The 17,482-nt window shown below is 40.0% G+C and overlaps 1 long non-coding RNA gene across 1 annotated transcript; it reads left to right on the forward strand.

The window, feature by feature from the left end:
* Window positions 1–14,120: 14,120 nt before the first annotated feature.
* On the forward strand, window positions 14,121–17,482 carry LOC124009356. The gene is made up of 5 exons (XR_006834284.1): window positions 14,121–14,359; window positions 14,606–14,644; window positions 16,907–16,940; window positions 17,133–17,163; window positions 17,299–17,482. It is a non-coding gene; the product is annotated as an uncharacterized LOC124009356 (long non-coding RNA).

Here is a 17,482-nt window from a genome sequence, read left to right on the forward strand (position 1 = left end):
CTAATAACCTGTCTCCGGTTATACCACACTGCAACCTCTTCTAAACCTAATAACCTGTTTCCGGTTATACCACACTGCAACCTCTTCAACACTGCAACCTCTTCTGAAACCTAATAACCTGTCTCCGGTTATATCACATAAACCTTACTGCTGTGCCTGTTTCTTATTGTTGGGAGGGTTACAGGTACATTATCCATTATAAAACCTGTACCTGTAGACTGGCAGTTTTTTTGGACTTGTAGTTTCTTCAAAAGAATTTAAAACTGTAAGAAATACATACAGATTTTATAATAAATTCAGCATAAACAGGAAAAGACAAAGACGAGGACCTCCACCCCCAACCTCCCATTGCATTCCCGCAATTCCACCCAGTCAACATGTCTCCATTCAATTCCCCCCCTTCTCACCCCCCCTAGCAACTAGGGTTGCTACTCAGTCACAAAGCGGTGCACCTGGCACCTACTACCACGCCCCCTTCAAAGGCACTTAAATCTTCGGTCAGACACACACACAATCCATGTCTCAATTTCTCAAGGCTTAAAAATCCTTTAACCTGTCTCCTCCCCTTCATCTACACGGATTGAAGTGGATTTAGCAAGTGACATCAATAAGGGGTCATAGCTTTCACCTGGTCAATCTATGTCATGGAAAGACCAGGTGTTCATAATGTTTTGTACACTGTCTATATAAAGTCAGGTCCATAAGAATTTGGACAATGACACAATTTGCATAGTTTTTGCTCTGTACGCCGCCACAATGGATTGGAAAGGAAACAATCAAGATGTGTATACTTTCACCTTTAATTTAAGGGTTTTGTCAAAGTTATTGTATGAACCGTGTAGAAATTACAACATTTTTTATACATAGCCCCCTCAATTTTAGGGGCTCAAAAGTAACATAATCATAAATTATTTTGTGAGTTTTATTACTTGGTTGCAAATCCTTTGCAGTCAATGACTGCCTGAAGTGTGGAACCCATAGACATCACCAGATGCTGGGTTTCTTCCCTGGTGATGCTCTGCCAGGCCTTTACAGCTGTCTTCAATTCCTGCTTGTTCTTGGGGCGTTTTGCTTTCAGTTTTGCCTTCAGCAAGTGAAATGCATACTCAATTGGATTCAGGTCAGGTGATTGACTCGGCCATTGCAGAACATTCCACTTCTTTGCCTTAAAAAAAGTATTGGGTTGCTTTCGCAGTATGCTCCGGGTCATTGTCCATTTGCACTATGAAGCGCAGTCCAATGCGCTTCACAATGTTTTGAAGCATTTGGCTGAATCTGAGACAACATTATAGCCCTAAACACTTCAGAATTCATCCTGCTGCTTTTGGCAGCAGTCACATCATCAATAAAACAGTTACAGAGTTTAATGGCTGTGCTAGTAGAACACTGAGGATGGATCAACAACATTGTAGTTACTCCACAATACTAACCTAATTGACAAACTGAAAAGAAGGAAGCCAGTACTGCAGGGTTTCCCAACTGGCGGCATGCAGGTCGACTAACGTTCTGAGAACATACGGTTCCAGTCTACTCATTTCAGGGGTTTTCCTTTATTTGTACTATTTTCTACATTGTAGACTAATAGGGAAAACAACAATATAACACATATGGAATCATGTAGTAACCAAAAAAAGTGTTCAACAAATCAAAATATATTTTATATTTGAGATTCTTCAAAGTAGCCACCCTTTGCCTTGATGACAGCTTTGCACACTCTTGGCATTCTCTCAACCAGCTTCATAAGGTAGTCACCTGAATTGCATTTCAATTAACAGGTGTGACTTGTTAAAAGATAATTTGTGGAATTTCTTTCCTTCTTAATGAGTTTGAGCCAGTCAGTTAAGTTGTGACAAGGTAGGGGTGGCATACAGAATATAGCCCTATTTGGTAAAAGACCAAGTCCATATTGTGGCAAGAACAGCTCAAATAAGCAAAGAGAACGACAGTCAAAATATATTTTATTTGTGATTCTTCAAAGTCACAAATAAAAGATTTGTGATTCTTCAAAGTAGCCACCCTTTGCCTTGATGACAGCTTTGCACACTCTTGGCATTCTCTCAACCAGCTTTATTAGTTGCAAATAGGACAATCAACAATTACAGAACTAATTTGCTTCACACATACCCTCTCCCCACCCACAGAGACCAAACATTCACAAAAAATACAATAAGAAAGATCTCACATTTCCAATAATAAAAATACATAAAAAGTATAATAATGCAGATTACACATTACACATTGACTATAGCCAATATTCACCTAAAATATAGAGAATATACAGATCTACAATTCCAATCCTTCTACAATATCACCAGTTTGCAAAAACTCACAAAACTGATCCCAAATATCATGAAACTCTGGGGCTTTCTTTTTCAAGAGCCAGGCTTGACATTAATTATTTTAACCAATAACTAAGTGAGGGGAAATTGACATACTTCCAGTGGAGAACAAATTAACATCGAGCTTGTAAAGAGATATTCTCTGGGTAAAGATTTAGGAGGCATAGTTTAGGGATTGTTGTATTGGGGTAAAGGTAATCTCAGAAATATAGCGCAGTACTGAGCTCCAAAACGTTTGCATCTCAGCACATTCCCACAGGCAATGATAAAAGGTACCTAAATGCGTGTTACATTTAACACACAGGTCAGGGATATTAGGGTCAAATATGTGGAGCTTAACAGGGGTGATATATGGTCTCATTCCATGGTTGTTTTTTATTCAAATGTATGTTATTTTTTATTTTATTTTGGGGAAATAAAATACTGTAAAAACACCAGGAAAACAGCTTAAAGTTATTTTCATTTAAAGAATCTGTTCCCAATTATTCTCACATGTGATCGTATAAAAGTGTAAGCAGGATTTAAAATGATTATCAATTATTCAAACAATTACATTTTCAGTCTAAAAATTATTTGTAATTATGTTCCAGCCCCCGACCATCCACCCAAGAACAAAATCGTCCCATGGCTGAATCTAGTTGATGATCCCTGCTGTACAGAATAAAAATATTACAAAACATTCATCATGTTTGCAACAGTGCAGGATTAATTTTTATTAATACTGCAAAAAATGTGGTAAAGCAATTGAGTTTTTGTCCTGAATACAAAGTTTTACATTTGGGACAAATCCAATACAACACATTACTGAGTACCACTCTCCATATTTTCAAGCATAGTGGTGGCTGCATCATGTTATGGGTATGCGTGTAATTGTTAAGGACTGGGAAGTTTTTCAGGTGTGAAAAAGACATGGAATGGAGCTAAGCACAGGAACAATCCTAGAGGAAAACCTTGTTCAGTCTGCTTTCCACCAGACACTGGGAGATGAATTCACCTTTCAGAAGGACAATAACCTATAACACAAGACCAAATTTACACTGGAGTTGCTTACAAAGACAGTGAATGTTCCTGAGTGGTCGAACTACAGCTTTGAATTAAATCTACTTGAAAATCTATGTCAAGACCTGAAAATGGTTGTCTAGCAATGATCAACAAACAATTTGACAGAGTTTGAATAATTTTGAAAACAGTAATGGGCAAACTTTGCACAATTCAGGTGTGGAAAGCTCTTAGAGACTTATACAGAAAGACTCACAGTGGCAATCGCTGCCAAAAGTGTTTCTTACAAAGTATTGACACAGGGGTGTGAGAACTTATGTAAATTAGATATTTCTGTTTTAAATTTTCATTAATGTTGCAAAAATGTCTAAAAACATGTTTTTATTTTGTCATTATGGGTTATTGTGTTTAGATGGGTGAGAAAAATGAAACAAGTTCATCAATTCTGAATTCAGGTTGTAACACAACAAAATGTGGAGTAAAATCAAGGGGTGTGAATACTTTCTGAAGGCACTGTATCATTGTTAAGTAACATAATAGATGCAAAGCATTGAATATTTATATTCATGCACTTATAAATTAATTGTATAACTTTGTCCCAGAAGCATTTTACTGCAGGGCACTCTCGCATCATGTGAGGGAATGTGCCTACCTGATTCAGGGGAGACAGCGAACAGTTGGGAGTTGGGGCCAATCTCATTGCAGAACGTTTCCTTGGTGTTAAATACAGTCAGTGAACAGACTTCAAATGTATAAGTTGATGGTTTGGATTACGGGATGCCGAGGTCATATTTGTCCATACTTAGATCTGTTGACCATACTTTTTTAATGGCTAACTCAGAATATGAGCTTTCAAAAAGTTTTTTATATACACTGCTCCAAAAAATAAAGGGAACACTAAAATAACACATCCTAGATCTGAATGAATGACATATTCTTCTTAAATACTTTTTTCTTTACATAGTTGAATGTGCTGACAACAAAATCACACAAAAATGATCAATGAAAATAAAATTTATCAACCCATGGAGGTCTGGATTTGGAGTGAAACCACACTACAGCCTGATCCAACTTTGATGTAATGTCCTTAAAACAAGTCAAAATGAGGCTCAGTAGTGTGTGTGGCCTCCACGTGCCTGTATGACCTCCCTACAACGCCTGGGCATGCTCCTGATGAGGTGGCGGATGGTCTCCTGAGGGATCTCCTCCCAGACCTGGACTAAAGCATCCGCCAACTCCTGGACAATCTGTGGATGGAGCGAGACATGATGTCCCAGATGTGCTCAATTGGATTCAGGTCTGGGGAACAGGCGGGCCAGTCCATAGCATCAATGCCTTGCTCTTGCAGGAACTGCTGACACACTCCAGCCACATGAGGTCTAGCATTGTCTTGCATTAGGAGGAACCCAGGGCCAACCTCACCAGCATATGGTCTCACAAGGAGTCTGAGGATCTCATCTCGGTACCTAATGGCAGTCAGGCTACCTCTAGCGAGAACATGGAGGGCTGTGCGGCCCCCCAAAGAAATGCCACCCCACACACACCATGACTGACCCACCGCCAAACCGGTCATGCTGGAGGATGTTGCAGGCAGCAGAATGTTCTCCTCGGCGTCTCCAGACTGCCACGTCTGTCACATGTGCTCAGTGTGAACCTGCTTTCATCTGTGAAGAGCACAGGGCGCTAGTGGCGAATTTGCCAATCTTGGTGTTCTCTGGCAAATGCCAAACGTCCTGCACGGTGTTGGGCTGTAAGCACAACCCCCACCTGTGGACGTCGAGCCCCCATACCACCCTCATGGAGTCTGTTTCTGACCGTTTGAGCAGACACATGCACATTTGTGGCCTGCTGGAGGTCATTTTGCAGGGCTCTGGCAGTGCTCCTCCTACTCCTCCTGCGGAGGTAGCGGTCCTGCTGCTGGGTTGTTGCCCTCCTGCGGCCTCCTCCACGTCTCCTGATGTACTGGCCTGTCTCCTGGTAGCGCCTCCATGCTCTGGACACTACGCTGACAGACACAGCAAACCTTCTTGCCACAGCTCACATTGATGTGCCATCCTGGATGAGCTGCACTACCTGAGTTGTAGACTCCGTCTCATGCTACCACTAGAGTGAAAGCACTGCCAGCATTCAAAAGTGACCAAAACATCAGCCAGGAAGCATAGGAACTGAGACGTGGTCTGTGGTCACCACCTGCAGAACCACTCCTTTATTGGGGGTGTCTTGCTAATTGCATATAATTTCCACCTATTGTCTATTCCATTAGCACAACAACATGTGAAATTTATTGTCAATCAGTGTTGCTTCCTAAGTGGACAGTTTGATTTCACAGAAAAGTGTTGTTGACTTGGAGTTACATTGTGTTGTTTAAGTGTTCCCTTTATTTTTTGGAGCAGTGTATTAAAGAGATCAGTCCTTTCGGGAGCCAGATAATTGATTTATAAATCACATCATTGAATGGTTCAGTAGTTGGGTTTCCCCAGGAACTTAATAGGCCAGCATAGATGACCTAAATTGTATGTATTGAAAAAAAGATGAACATGGTAATGTGTATGTACCTGTTAAGTCTTGGAACCGTTACTGTCCATGATATTGGCAAGGGTACGGATTCCACATTCCACGGAAGGTAATTCAATTCATCAGGTGGGGCTGCAGCACCCTCAGCACCCCTTCCTCGCTCAGCGATGTCCAGATTGCAAGGCGTAATTGTGAAATATTGGAGTATGGGCAAGACATTTTGATTCCCAGTTACTTTGTTTTTCAATTCTGCACCAACTAGAAATTGTGCGTGTAATAATAGGACCAAAGCGAAATACACATTTTTTATGGGATATGTCAGTGAAGACCACACCTTCCAGGACAATAGGAGACACCATAGTTTGTTAATTTGATAGTTTCCATATAAATTTTATAACCGCACTACGGATTTGATCCCAATTTCCAGAAGGGGAAGACAAGAAATACTTGAGTAAATGTAAAGATACCTTTGTCACACTCTGATCTGTTTCACCTGTTTTTGTACTTGTCTCAACCCCCCTCCAGGTGTCACCCATCTGCCCCGTTATCCCATGTGTATTTTGTCCTGTGTTCTCTGTTTGGCTGTTGCCAGTTCGTCTTGTCTCGTCAAGCCTACCAGCATTTTCCCATACTCCTGTTTTCACTACAGTCCCTGTTTTCTAGTTTTCCCAGTTTTGAACATTCTGCCTGCCCTGACCCTGAGCCTGCCTGCCACTCTGTACCTTGTGATACTGCCCTGGATTACTGCCCTCAGCCTGCCCTGACCCTGATTCTGCTTGCCATTCTGTACCTTTTGGACTCTGCTCTGGATTACTGACCTCTGCCTGCCCTTGACCTGTCGTTTGCCTGTCCCCTGTTTTTGTAATTAACTTTTGTTACAGCGAACTATTTGCATCTGGGTCTTATCTTGAGGTCTGATAACCTTACTCAAGTAAAAGTGAAAGTAACCTAGTAGAATACTACTTGATTAAAGTCTAAAAGTATTTGGTTTTGAATATACTTAAGTATCACAAGTAAATGTAATTGCTAAAATATACTTCAGTATCAAAAGCAAAAGTATAAATTCTTTCAAATTCCTTATATTAATCAAACCAGACGGCAGCATTTTCTTTTCTTTTTGAATCTACAGATAGCCAGGGGCACACTCCAACACTCAGACATAATTTAGAAATTATGTCTGTCGGATCAGAGGCAGTAGAGATGACCAGGGATGTTCTCTTGATAAGTGTGTCCCCTTGCCATTTTTCCTATTTTGTTGCCTTACAACCTGGATTTAAAAAATTTTTGGGAGGGGGGGGGTTGTATCATTTGATTTACACAACATGCCTACCACTTTGAAGATGCAAAATATATTTGATTGTGAAACAAACAAGAAATACGACAAAAAAACAGAAAACTTGAGCGTGCATAACTATTCACCCTCCCAAAGTCAATCTCTTGGGGTATGTCTCTATAAGCTTGGCACATCTAGCCACTGGGATGTTTGCCCATTCTTCAAGGCAAAACTGCTCCAGCTCCTTCAAGTTGGTTTGGTTCCACTGGTGTTCAGCAATCTTTAAGTCATATCACAGATTCTCAATTGGATTGAGGTCTGGGCCATTCCAAGCCATTTAAATGTTTCCCCTTAAACCACTCAAGTGTTGCTTTAGCAGTATGCCTTGGGTCATTATCCTGCTGGAAGGTGAACCTCTGTCCCAGTCTCAAATCTCTGGAAGACTGAAACAGGTTTCCCTCAAAAACTTCCCTGTATTTAGCGCCATCCATCATTCCTACAATTCTGACCAGTTTGCCAGTCCCTGCCGATGAAAAACATCTCCACTGCATGATGCTGCCACCACCATGCTTCACCGTGGGGATGGAGTTCTCGGGGTGATGAGAGGTGTTGGGGTTGTACCAGACATAGCGTTTTCCTTGATGGCCAAAAAGTTCATTTTTAGTCTCATCTGAACAGAGTACCTTCTTCCATATGTTTGGGGAGTCTCCCACATGCCTTTTGGTGAACACCAAACGTGTTTGCTTATTTTTACTTTAAGCAAGGCGTTTTTCTGGCCACTCTTCCGTAAATCCCAGCTCTGTGGAGTGTACAGCTTAAAATGGTCCTATGGACAGATACTCCAATCTCTGCTGTGGAGCTTTGCAGCTCCTTCAGGGTTATCTTTGGTCTCTTTGTTGCCTCTCTGATTAATTCCCTCATTGCCTGGTCTGTGAGTTTCAGTGTGTGGCCCTCTCTTGGCAGGTTTAGGTTTTTAAATGTTTTAATAATGGATTTAATGGTGCTCCGTGGGATGTTCAAAGTTTCAGATATTTTTTTATAACCCAACCCTGATCTGTACTTTTCCACAACTTTGTCCCTGACCTGTTTGGAGAGCTCCTTGGTCTTCATGGTGCCGCTTGCTTGGTGGTGCCCCTTGCTTAGTGGTGTTGCAGACTCTGGGGCCTTTCAGAACAGGTGTATATATACTGAGATCATGTGACAGATCATGTGACACTTAGATTGCAGACAGGTGGACTTCAGTCACTTCTGAAGGTAATTGGTTGCACCAAATCTTATTTAGGGACTTCATAGCAAAGGGGGTGAATACATACAGTATGCACGCACCACTTTTCAGGTTTTTAGATTTTTTTTATTTTTTAAACAAGTTATTTTTTTATTTCACTTCACCAATTTGGGCTATTTTGTGTATTTCCATGACATAAAATACAAATAAAAATGAATTTAAATTACAGGTTGTAATGCAACAAAAAAGGGAAAACGCCAAGGAGGATGAATACTTTCGCAAGGCACTGTATTGCCTGTTATTACTATGGCTGAGGGATTGACATATAGTATTTTAATCATATTGATGAAATTGGCACCAAGTCCCATATGTTCCAAAGATATAACCATTCTAGGGTATCAAAAAGCTTCTTCTTCGTCGAGAGATAGAACTGCCCAAGGAACTTTAGTTTGTGATGAAGAACATAAGATATGATAGACAGAGGTTATCTGAAGATAATAGTATTTTAAAAAACACGCTTTGATTCAGATGTACAAATTTCGGTAAGTAGGTTTCGAGACATCTAACGACTTCCGCCGAAGTCGGCCCTTCTCCTTGTTCGGGCGATGTTCGGCGGTCGACGTCACTGGCTTTCTAGTCACCATCGATCCATGTTTCAGTTTAGTTTAGTTTTGTCTGTATTACACACACACCTGGTTTCAATCACATATCACATTCCTTATTTAATCCTCTGGCATACATTCCTGTTCTGTCCGTGATTGTTTATGTCGTCAGCGGTTGTGTTATGTGCTAGTGTTTTTGTATGTTCCATTTTGGAATTTTGCTTGATATTTTGAGTAAACTCCGTTATGTTACTCAATACCTGTGTCCTGCGCCTGACTCCGCTATAACTCTGCACCCAATCGCTGACAAGACAGGATGACAGAAGTTTTGAGAATAGTTTCATATCTCCATTTATCAATGATAAGAGGGTGTTAGTGAGAGCACTGGGTGGCGTCCTTACCTTTGTTTAATCAAAACAAAATGAATGACGTATTTACATCCCTTCCAAATGAACCTTTGTGAACGGCTGTGTTAATCATTTAAAGTAACCGTGAACCTAATTTGTTCCAAAATCTTAAACAGACCTCAGGAGGAATTACCGTCCCAACCAGGTGAAGGGCCTTTATTTATGTTATCCAATGCCCTTTTGAGTTCATGGAGAGTGATGTGGGCTCCCAGCAAGCCTGCTTCCTAAATTGAGTAAAGATGAGTTCTAACATTTTTAAAAATGACTCAATCTGGTTTGGTGTGAATTTACAATCAGAGGTGTACAATTCTTTATAGAAACAGGAGAATCTTTGGTTGATAGTTGCAATAGTTGCAATATCCACTAATTGATCATTACCACGAAGACACTCCTGCTGATTCCACTTGTCATTGTCATTTCCCCAAATGTTGTTGTTCGGAATTGCTGAGAGTTGAAGGATGTGAAATATTTTATTTTTTAATTTGACACAATAAATGGCACAGATGATTCCTTGATGCTTTTCAACTCATGTACACTTTCTGGTGTAATACAACTGAATGATCAATTCTGCTTTTCCATCTCTATGACTGTGTCAATTGAAATGAAGATGTATTTTGTAATTATTTGAGTTTGAATGTATTACTTTGTTAAATCATACTCTCAACACATGATTCAACACCATGAATGATTATGGGTAACATTCTTCTGTTCATAATCAATAGTTAATGAGAATGAGAGTGTAATTGTCTATTGACTATAGTGTAGTGTATGGATTTTCCAGTGACCTCAGTACATGAGTGTAGATCAGATGTATGGAAGCTGATGGTTGATGGATGTAGTCCTGTGAATAAGTAATCTGTTAACCCTCCAACAGGCTTCAATGACAAACTAAAAGAGGGAAGTTCCTGCTCTGACACACGGAATGTCTGTCAGCTGTTTCCTCAACATCAATTAGCACAGGAACTAACACAGCTTCAGTTGTAATTGTGTGTGTGTGTGTGTGTGTGTGTTCATGTCCTCAAGTGCGTGCGTGCGTGTGTGTGTGCATGTGCCATGTGCGTGTGTGTGCGTGTGTGCGTGTGTGCGTGTGTGCGTGTGTGCGTGTGTGCGTGTGTGCGTGTGTGCGTGTGTGTGTGTGTGTGTGTGTGTGTGTGTGTGTGTGTGTGTGTGTGTGTGTGTGTGTGTGTGTGTGTGTGTGTGTGTGTGTGTGTGTGTGTGTGTGTGTGTGTGTGTGTGTGTGCGCGCGCGCGTGCATGCATGTGTGCGTGTGAAATAACACATATGGAATCAAGTAGTAACCAAAAAGTTAATACAAATCAAAATATATTTTCTAATTGAGATTCTTCAAAGTAGCCACCCTTTGCCTTGATGACTGTTTTGCACACTCATTCTCTCAACCAGCTTCATGAGGTAGTCACCTCAAATGCATTTCAATTAACAGGTGTGACTTGTTAAAAGTTCATTTGTGGAATTTCTTTTTTTTGCAGTCGCAAAAACCATCAAGCGCTATGATGAAACTGGCTCTCACGAGGACCTCAACTAAAAGGAAGACCCATTGTTACTAGAAAGGAAGACCCTGCTGCAGAGGATAAGTTCATTAGAGTTAACTGCACCTCAGAATGCACAAATAAATGCTTCACAGAGTTCAAGTAACAGACACATCTCAACATCAACTGTTCAGAGGAAACTGTGTGAATCAGACCTACATGGTCAAATTACTACAAAAACCAATAAGATGATACTTGCTTGGGCCAAGAAACAAGAGCAATTGTTCTTAGACAGGTGGAAATCTATCCTTTGATCTGATTAATCCAAATTAGAAATATTTGGTTTCCAATCACTGTGTCTTTGTGAGACACAGAGTAGGTGAACAGATGATCTCCACATGTGTGGTTCCCACCATGAAGCATGGAGGAGGTGTGATGGTGTGGGGGTGCTTTGTTGGTGACACTGTCAGTGACTTATTCAGAATTCAAGGCACACTTAACCAGCATGCATACCACAGCATTCTGCAGCGATACACCATCCCATCTGGTTTGCGCTTAGTGGGACTATCATTTGTTTTTCAACAGGACAATGACTCAACACACCTCCAGGCTGTGTAAGGGCTATTTTACCAAGAAGGTGATTGATGGAGTGCTGCATCAGATGACCTGGCTTCCACAATCACCAGACCTCAAACCAATTGAGATGGTTTAGGATGAATTGGAGTGAAGGAAAAGCAGCCAACAATTGCTCAGCATAAGTGGGATTCCTGCAACACTGTTGGAAAAGCATTCCATGTGAAGATGGTTGAGAGAATGCCAAGAGTGGGCAAAGTTGTCATCAGGGCAAAAGGTGGCTACTTTGAAGAATCTCAAATCTCAAATATATTTTTATTTGTTTAACACTTTTTTGGTTGCTACTTGATTCCATATGTGTTATTTCATAGTGTTTATGTCTTCACTATTGTTCTACAATGTAGACAATTATCAAATAAAGAAAAACCCTTGAATGAGTTGGTGTGTCCAAACTTTTGACTGGTACTGAATTCTTGTGGGGACCAGAAGTAAACCCAAAAAATGTTGACCAACTGGGGACATATTTTTTGGACCCACAAGTGGTGTAAAGTACTTAAGTAAAAATACTTTAAAGTACGACTTAAGTTGTTTTTCGGGATATCTGTACTTTACTATTTATATTTTTGACAACTTTTACTTTACTAAAACAAATATTGTACTTTTTACTCCATACATTTTCCCTGACATCCAAAAGTACATTATGAATGCTTAGCAGAACAGGAAAAGGGTCCAATTTACACACTTATCAAGAGAACACATGGTCATCCCTACGGGCTCTATCTGGCAGTCTCAAATTAAATTCATATATATAAGTCATTTGAAATGATTTATACTTTTACTTTTGCTAGTTAAGTATATTTAGAACCAAATACTTGTAGATTATTACTCAAGCAGTATTTTACTGGGTGACTTTCACTTTTACTTGAGTAACTTCTTACTAATGTAGGTACCCTAGCAGCAGGTAGCCTAGTGGTTAGAGTGTTGGGCCAGTAACTGAAAGGTTTCTGGATTGAATCCCTGAGCTGACAAGGTAAAAGTCTGTCATTCTGTCCCTGAACAAGGCAGTTAACCCACTGTTTTTGTAAATAAGAATTTCTTCTTAACTGACTTTCCTAGTTAAATAAATAACAAAAGTTATCTATACTTTACTCAAGTATCATGGGAACTTTTTCCACCACTGGTCCCCACAAGGTCAAAGGATACTTACTTAGTGTTAAGGATATAATTAGGTTTAGGGTTAAAGTTAAGAGCTAGGGTTAGTTTTAGGGTTAGGAGTTAGGATTAGGATTAGGGTTAAGTTTTTCAGGGGAGGTTTAGGATTAAGGTTAGGGTAGTGTTAAGGTAAGGTTTAGAGTTAGGGGCTAGGGAAAATAGGATTTTGAATGGGACTGAATTGTGTTCCCTTAAGGTTAGTTATACAACACTGTGTGTGTGTGTGTGTGTGTGTGTGTGTGTGTGTGTGTGTGTGTGTGTGTGTGTGTGTGTGTGTGTGTGTGTGTGTGTGTGTGTGTGTGTGTGTGTGTGTGTGTGTGTGTGTGTGTGTGTGTGTGTGTGTGTGTGTGTGTGTGTGTGTGTGTGTGTGTGTGTGTGTGTGTGTGTGTGTGTGTGTGTGTGTGTGTGTGTGTAAAATTTCACATTATACAAAAGAAACACAGCAAATTAATTATTATTTTCTAAATGACCAAACATCCAGATGGTTTTCTTATTCCTAGAGAGTTGTTTGTCAGCTCGGTGCCCTAGTCCTCTCTTATCTCAGAATGTATTGATGGGTTTTCACTGCTGTTACTGTGTCCTTCAAGGCTCAACCTCTGGTATCTGGCTCTATTGTCTGTACAACTGCATCATGCTTAACCAATTGAAGAGTACATTCCCATTGTATCTTATCCTCACTCTCCAACCTTTAACTTTCCATTGGTGGCAATTACTAAACTAGTTCAAGTCCATTGGCCCGGAGACATTAGACAGATAATGTGTGTCATCTTATCATTGATGACCCAAACACAGATTTCTTCATTGTAATCATTGTGGTCTTAAAAGTTTAACTGAGAGTTTGACTGTGTTTTATGCATTTTCAAAGTCAACTTTAACACGGGTGTTTGACCCAAGCTATTAAACCCGGTGAACAGCGTGCCTTTGCCATCGGGCTTCTCAGCCCCTGACTTCCAGTCTGATCACATGAGAAGATATCAAGATACCCTTAAATGACCTCTACCTCACATCAGATTAAAATGTAACTACTCACTCACCCAGAGCTCACTCCCTGAGCTAGGTAAAGGAGCAATACTCTCCTTCACATGATCCACACCTGCATGATTTCTGAGATACTGTTCAAAATAATACAGTGAATAAAGTGTGTCAGAGAGTACAGTCAGCCACAGTAGATATGTATTAGTGTTTAGTCTAGCCTGGATGTCTCTGTCTATCTGGGACAGGCTTTCAGAGAGTACAGTCAGCCCCAGTAGACATGTATTAGTGTTTAGTCTAGCCTGGATGTCTCTGTCTATCTGGGACAGGCTTTCAGAGAGTACAGTCAGCCCCAGTAGACATGTATTAGTGTTTAGTCTAGCCTGGATGTCTCTGTCTATCTGGGACTGGCTTTCAGAGAGTTTATCAATGATCTATTTACTCTATTTACAGGAGTGTTGATGACCTTGTCAGATAACAAGACAGAAGATCACTCTGAATATATGGCTATGCACTGTTGACCTGTTAATGTGTCTGGTGTGTGTGTTTGTGTGTGCATGTGTGCGTGTGCGCTCATGTTTGTTTGTGCACGGTTGTGTATGTGTCTGCGTGTCCATGAATGCACGGGAGAGAACAGAGTCAATTCTACATTTTCTTTTGCTGCTGTTGTAATTGCTCTACTTCACACTGCCGATCTCAGTAGAGTCTCAACTCAGTCCAACTGAAGATCCTGACACACAGACACTATGGGCGGAGGTAAGACTGAATCCATTGTCTTCCATTTCTATCATTACTTCAATTGATCCTGTTATACACTAAATGAACATCAAGGATATCTAATTTATTGTCTGATTTTTCATTCATTATGATTTCCTTTTCATTATGATATTGTTGCATTTAGTTGCAGAAACTGTCATTCAACAATTGATACTCATTCTTCTTTTGAAATGTTCTTTGAGTATTCATTTTAATGGATGGTCGTTCCTTCTGCCTTTCCCTCAGAAACATCACATGACATCTCAGACTACGACTTTAACTATGGTAAGTGTAGAGTGTTTGGTGGAATATGTGTTTGGTTAGTAATGTGCATGTGGAAAGCTAAGTTAGCTTGAATAATATAATGTGCTATGAACGAACAAATTAATGAAATAAATGGTATTTTCATGTCAAATCGCCAGTTGGCAACCCATCCCTTATGGGATTAATTGACACATGAACAAACATTACAATAATTCACTGTTTTAATTAAATGATCTTTCTTCTTCTGGTGTTCTCTGCATTGCGCGTCGCATAGAGAGTGAAAAACGTTAAGGTAAAAATCTATAATAATAGTAAATAAGGTCGTCCAAAAATAATTATATCCCTAGATCAGTAAAAGAATACCGTTCAAAAGTTTGGGGTCACTTAGAAGTGTCCTTGTGTTTGAAAGAAAAGCAATTTTTTGGTCCATCAAAATAACATAACATTTATCAGAAATAGAGTGTAGACATTGTTAATGTTGTAAATGAATATTGTAGCTGTAAACGGCAGATTTGAATATATACAGTACATAGGCGTACAGAGGCCCATTATCAGCAACAATCACTCCTGTGTTCCAATGGCACGTTGTGTTATCTAATCCAAGTTTATAATTTTAAAAGGCTAATTGATCATTAGAAAACCCTTTTGCAAAAATGTTAGCACAGCTGAAAACTGTTGTTCTGACTAAAGAAGCAATAAAACTGGCCTTTAGACTAGTTGAGTATCTGGAACATCAGCATTTGTGAGTTCAATTACAGGCTCAAAATGGCCAGAAACAAACATCATGTTGGCAACATCATGTTGTGGGGGTGCTTTGCTGCAAGAGGGACTGGTGCACTTCACAAAATAGATGGCATCATGAGGGAGAAAAAATGTGTGGATATATTGAAGCAACATCTCAAGACATCAGTCAGGAAGTTAAAGCTTGGTCGCAAATGGGTCTTCCAAATGGACAATGACCCCAAACACACTTCCAAACTTGTGGCAAAATGGCTTAAGGACAAAAAAGTCAAGGTATTGGAGTGGCCATCACAAAGCCCTGACCTCAACCCTATAGAACATTTGTGGGCAGACCTGAAAAAGCGTGTGTGAGCAAGGAGGCCTACAAACCTGATTCAGTTACACCAGCTCTGTCAGGAGGAATGGGCCAAAATTCACCTAACATATTGTGGAAGCTTGTGGAAGGCTACCTGAAACATTTGGCCCAAGATAAACAATTTAAAGGCAATTCTACCAAATACTAATTGAGTGTATGTAAACTTCTGACCCACTGGGAATGTGATGAAAGAAATAAAAGCTGAAATACATAATTCCCTCTACTATTATTCTGACATTTCACATTCTTAAAATAAAGTGGTGAGCCTAACTGACCTAAGACAGGAAATTTTTACTAGGATTAAATGTCAGGAATTGTGAAAAGTTTACATTTATTTGGCTAAGGTGTATGTAAACTTCTGACTTCAACTGTACACACAAACTATTTACCACATAGAAGCTAAATATTTGTACAATTTAATTATAGGTAGCCCTTTTTCTTTTATTCCAGGCTTTATCTAAATATTACACAAACAGAAATACACAATGGACAAATTTTTTTTTAAACGTTTCTCCTCATCACTCAGCCACATAATGCCATGGTATATCTGGTGTGCTTTCTGGAATCAGAGCAAGTGTAAATCGTGATAGAAAGGGCAATAGAGGAAAAAATGAGTTTCGTTCTCTATTTCTTCGAGGTCACAATAGTTACGTAGTCTTTCCTCTTCCATTTCACCACAGTGAGTTGTTTGTGTCTGATTTCCTCTCAGACTATCCCTTACTTAGAAGAGGAGGGCTCATCTTTGCTGCTGTGTTCTTCTGCCTGGGCATTGCTATCATCTTCAGTGAGTAGTGTCCTCCAGGCTAAAGAAATGTCAGGAACAAGCCTAGAACATGCCCAATATATACCCAATGGGTACCCATTCTGCCTCAGATACATGCCTAACATGAATTAGCTTGTAAGGAAAATGTTCAAATGTGTCATTTCCTCGAATAAGGATACAATGGTACTGCAAAGAAGCCTTTGTGACGTAGCTGTTGAATTATGTATTAAGGGACAAGCATCTGGGAGACTGTTGGTTTAGTAAACAATCTAAGTGAAAAGTGCTGTCGTTCTGCATTTAAAATGACATTTCTGAAGGGGAGATGGAGAAATAGTAAAGCTGTTCAGTGGGCCGGTTATGATGTGTAAAAGCTCCGTCTGTTTTCACTGTGAGTGTCTGACTGTGTTCCTCTGTGTTGACACAGGTAAAAAGCTCAGCTGTTGGAAGGGTCATGCAAAGTAAGAAAATACACAATCGTTGAACTCATCAGTGCTAAAACAGGAAGCATTCGATTAAACGTTGAACAGGGAAAGAAAAAACCACCTCCCGTACAAAGTGTTTCACACATACAGTATAAACATACACACATTGTCTTACACTCACTCGGCCCCTGGGTTCGATGGTTTGTCTTGTTGTTGTCTTGTCTACAGGCCTGTGAACACCGCTGAACCTTGAAACAAGGTAATGTAATGGTGTATTGACTGAGACAATCAGACCAACACAGCCTACATAATAGGCTTTACACTTTAGACACATTATACGTGTCATGTGAGCTATTATCAATATCTAAATGTGTTCTTGTATTTTTTGTTCCAGACATTGACCAGAGACAGCCATGATTGGACCCAGGGACATCCCTATGACATCAAAACCTTGGAAAGATGAGGGATCACTATATATTTGTATTTTACTAATGGAGGAACAATATGAAGAGTGATGGGTGGTGACTGTCACATTACAATAATATCAAATTAGCATTAATAAAACATTTTTTGCCATT

The sequence above is a fragment of the Oncorhynchus gorbuscha genome, linkage group LG02 (genome assembly GCF_021184085.1).
Source record: "Oncorhynchus gorbuscha isolate QuinsamMale2020 ecotype Even-year linkage group LG02, OgorEven_v1.0, whole genome shotgun sequence".
Lineage (NCBI taxonomy): Eukaryota > Metazoa > Chordata > Actinopteri > Salmoniformes > Salmonidae > Oncorhynchus > Oncorhynchus gorbuscha.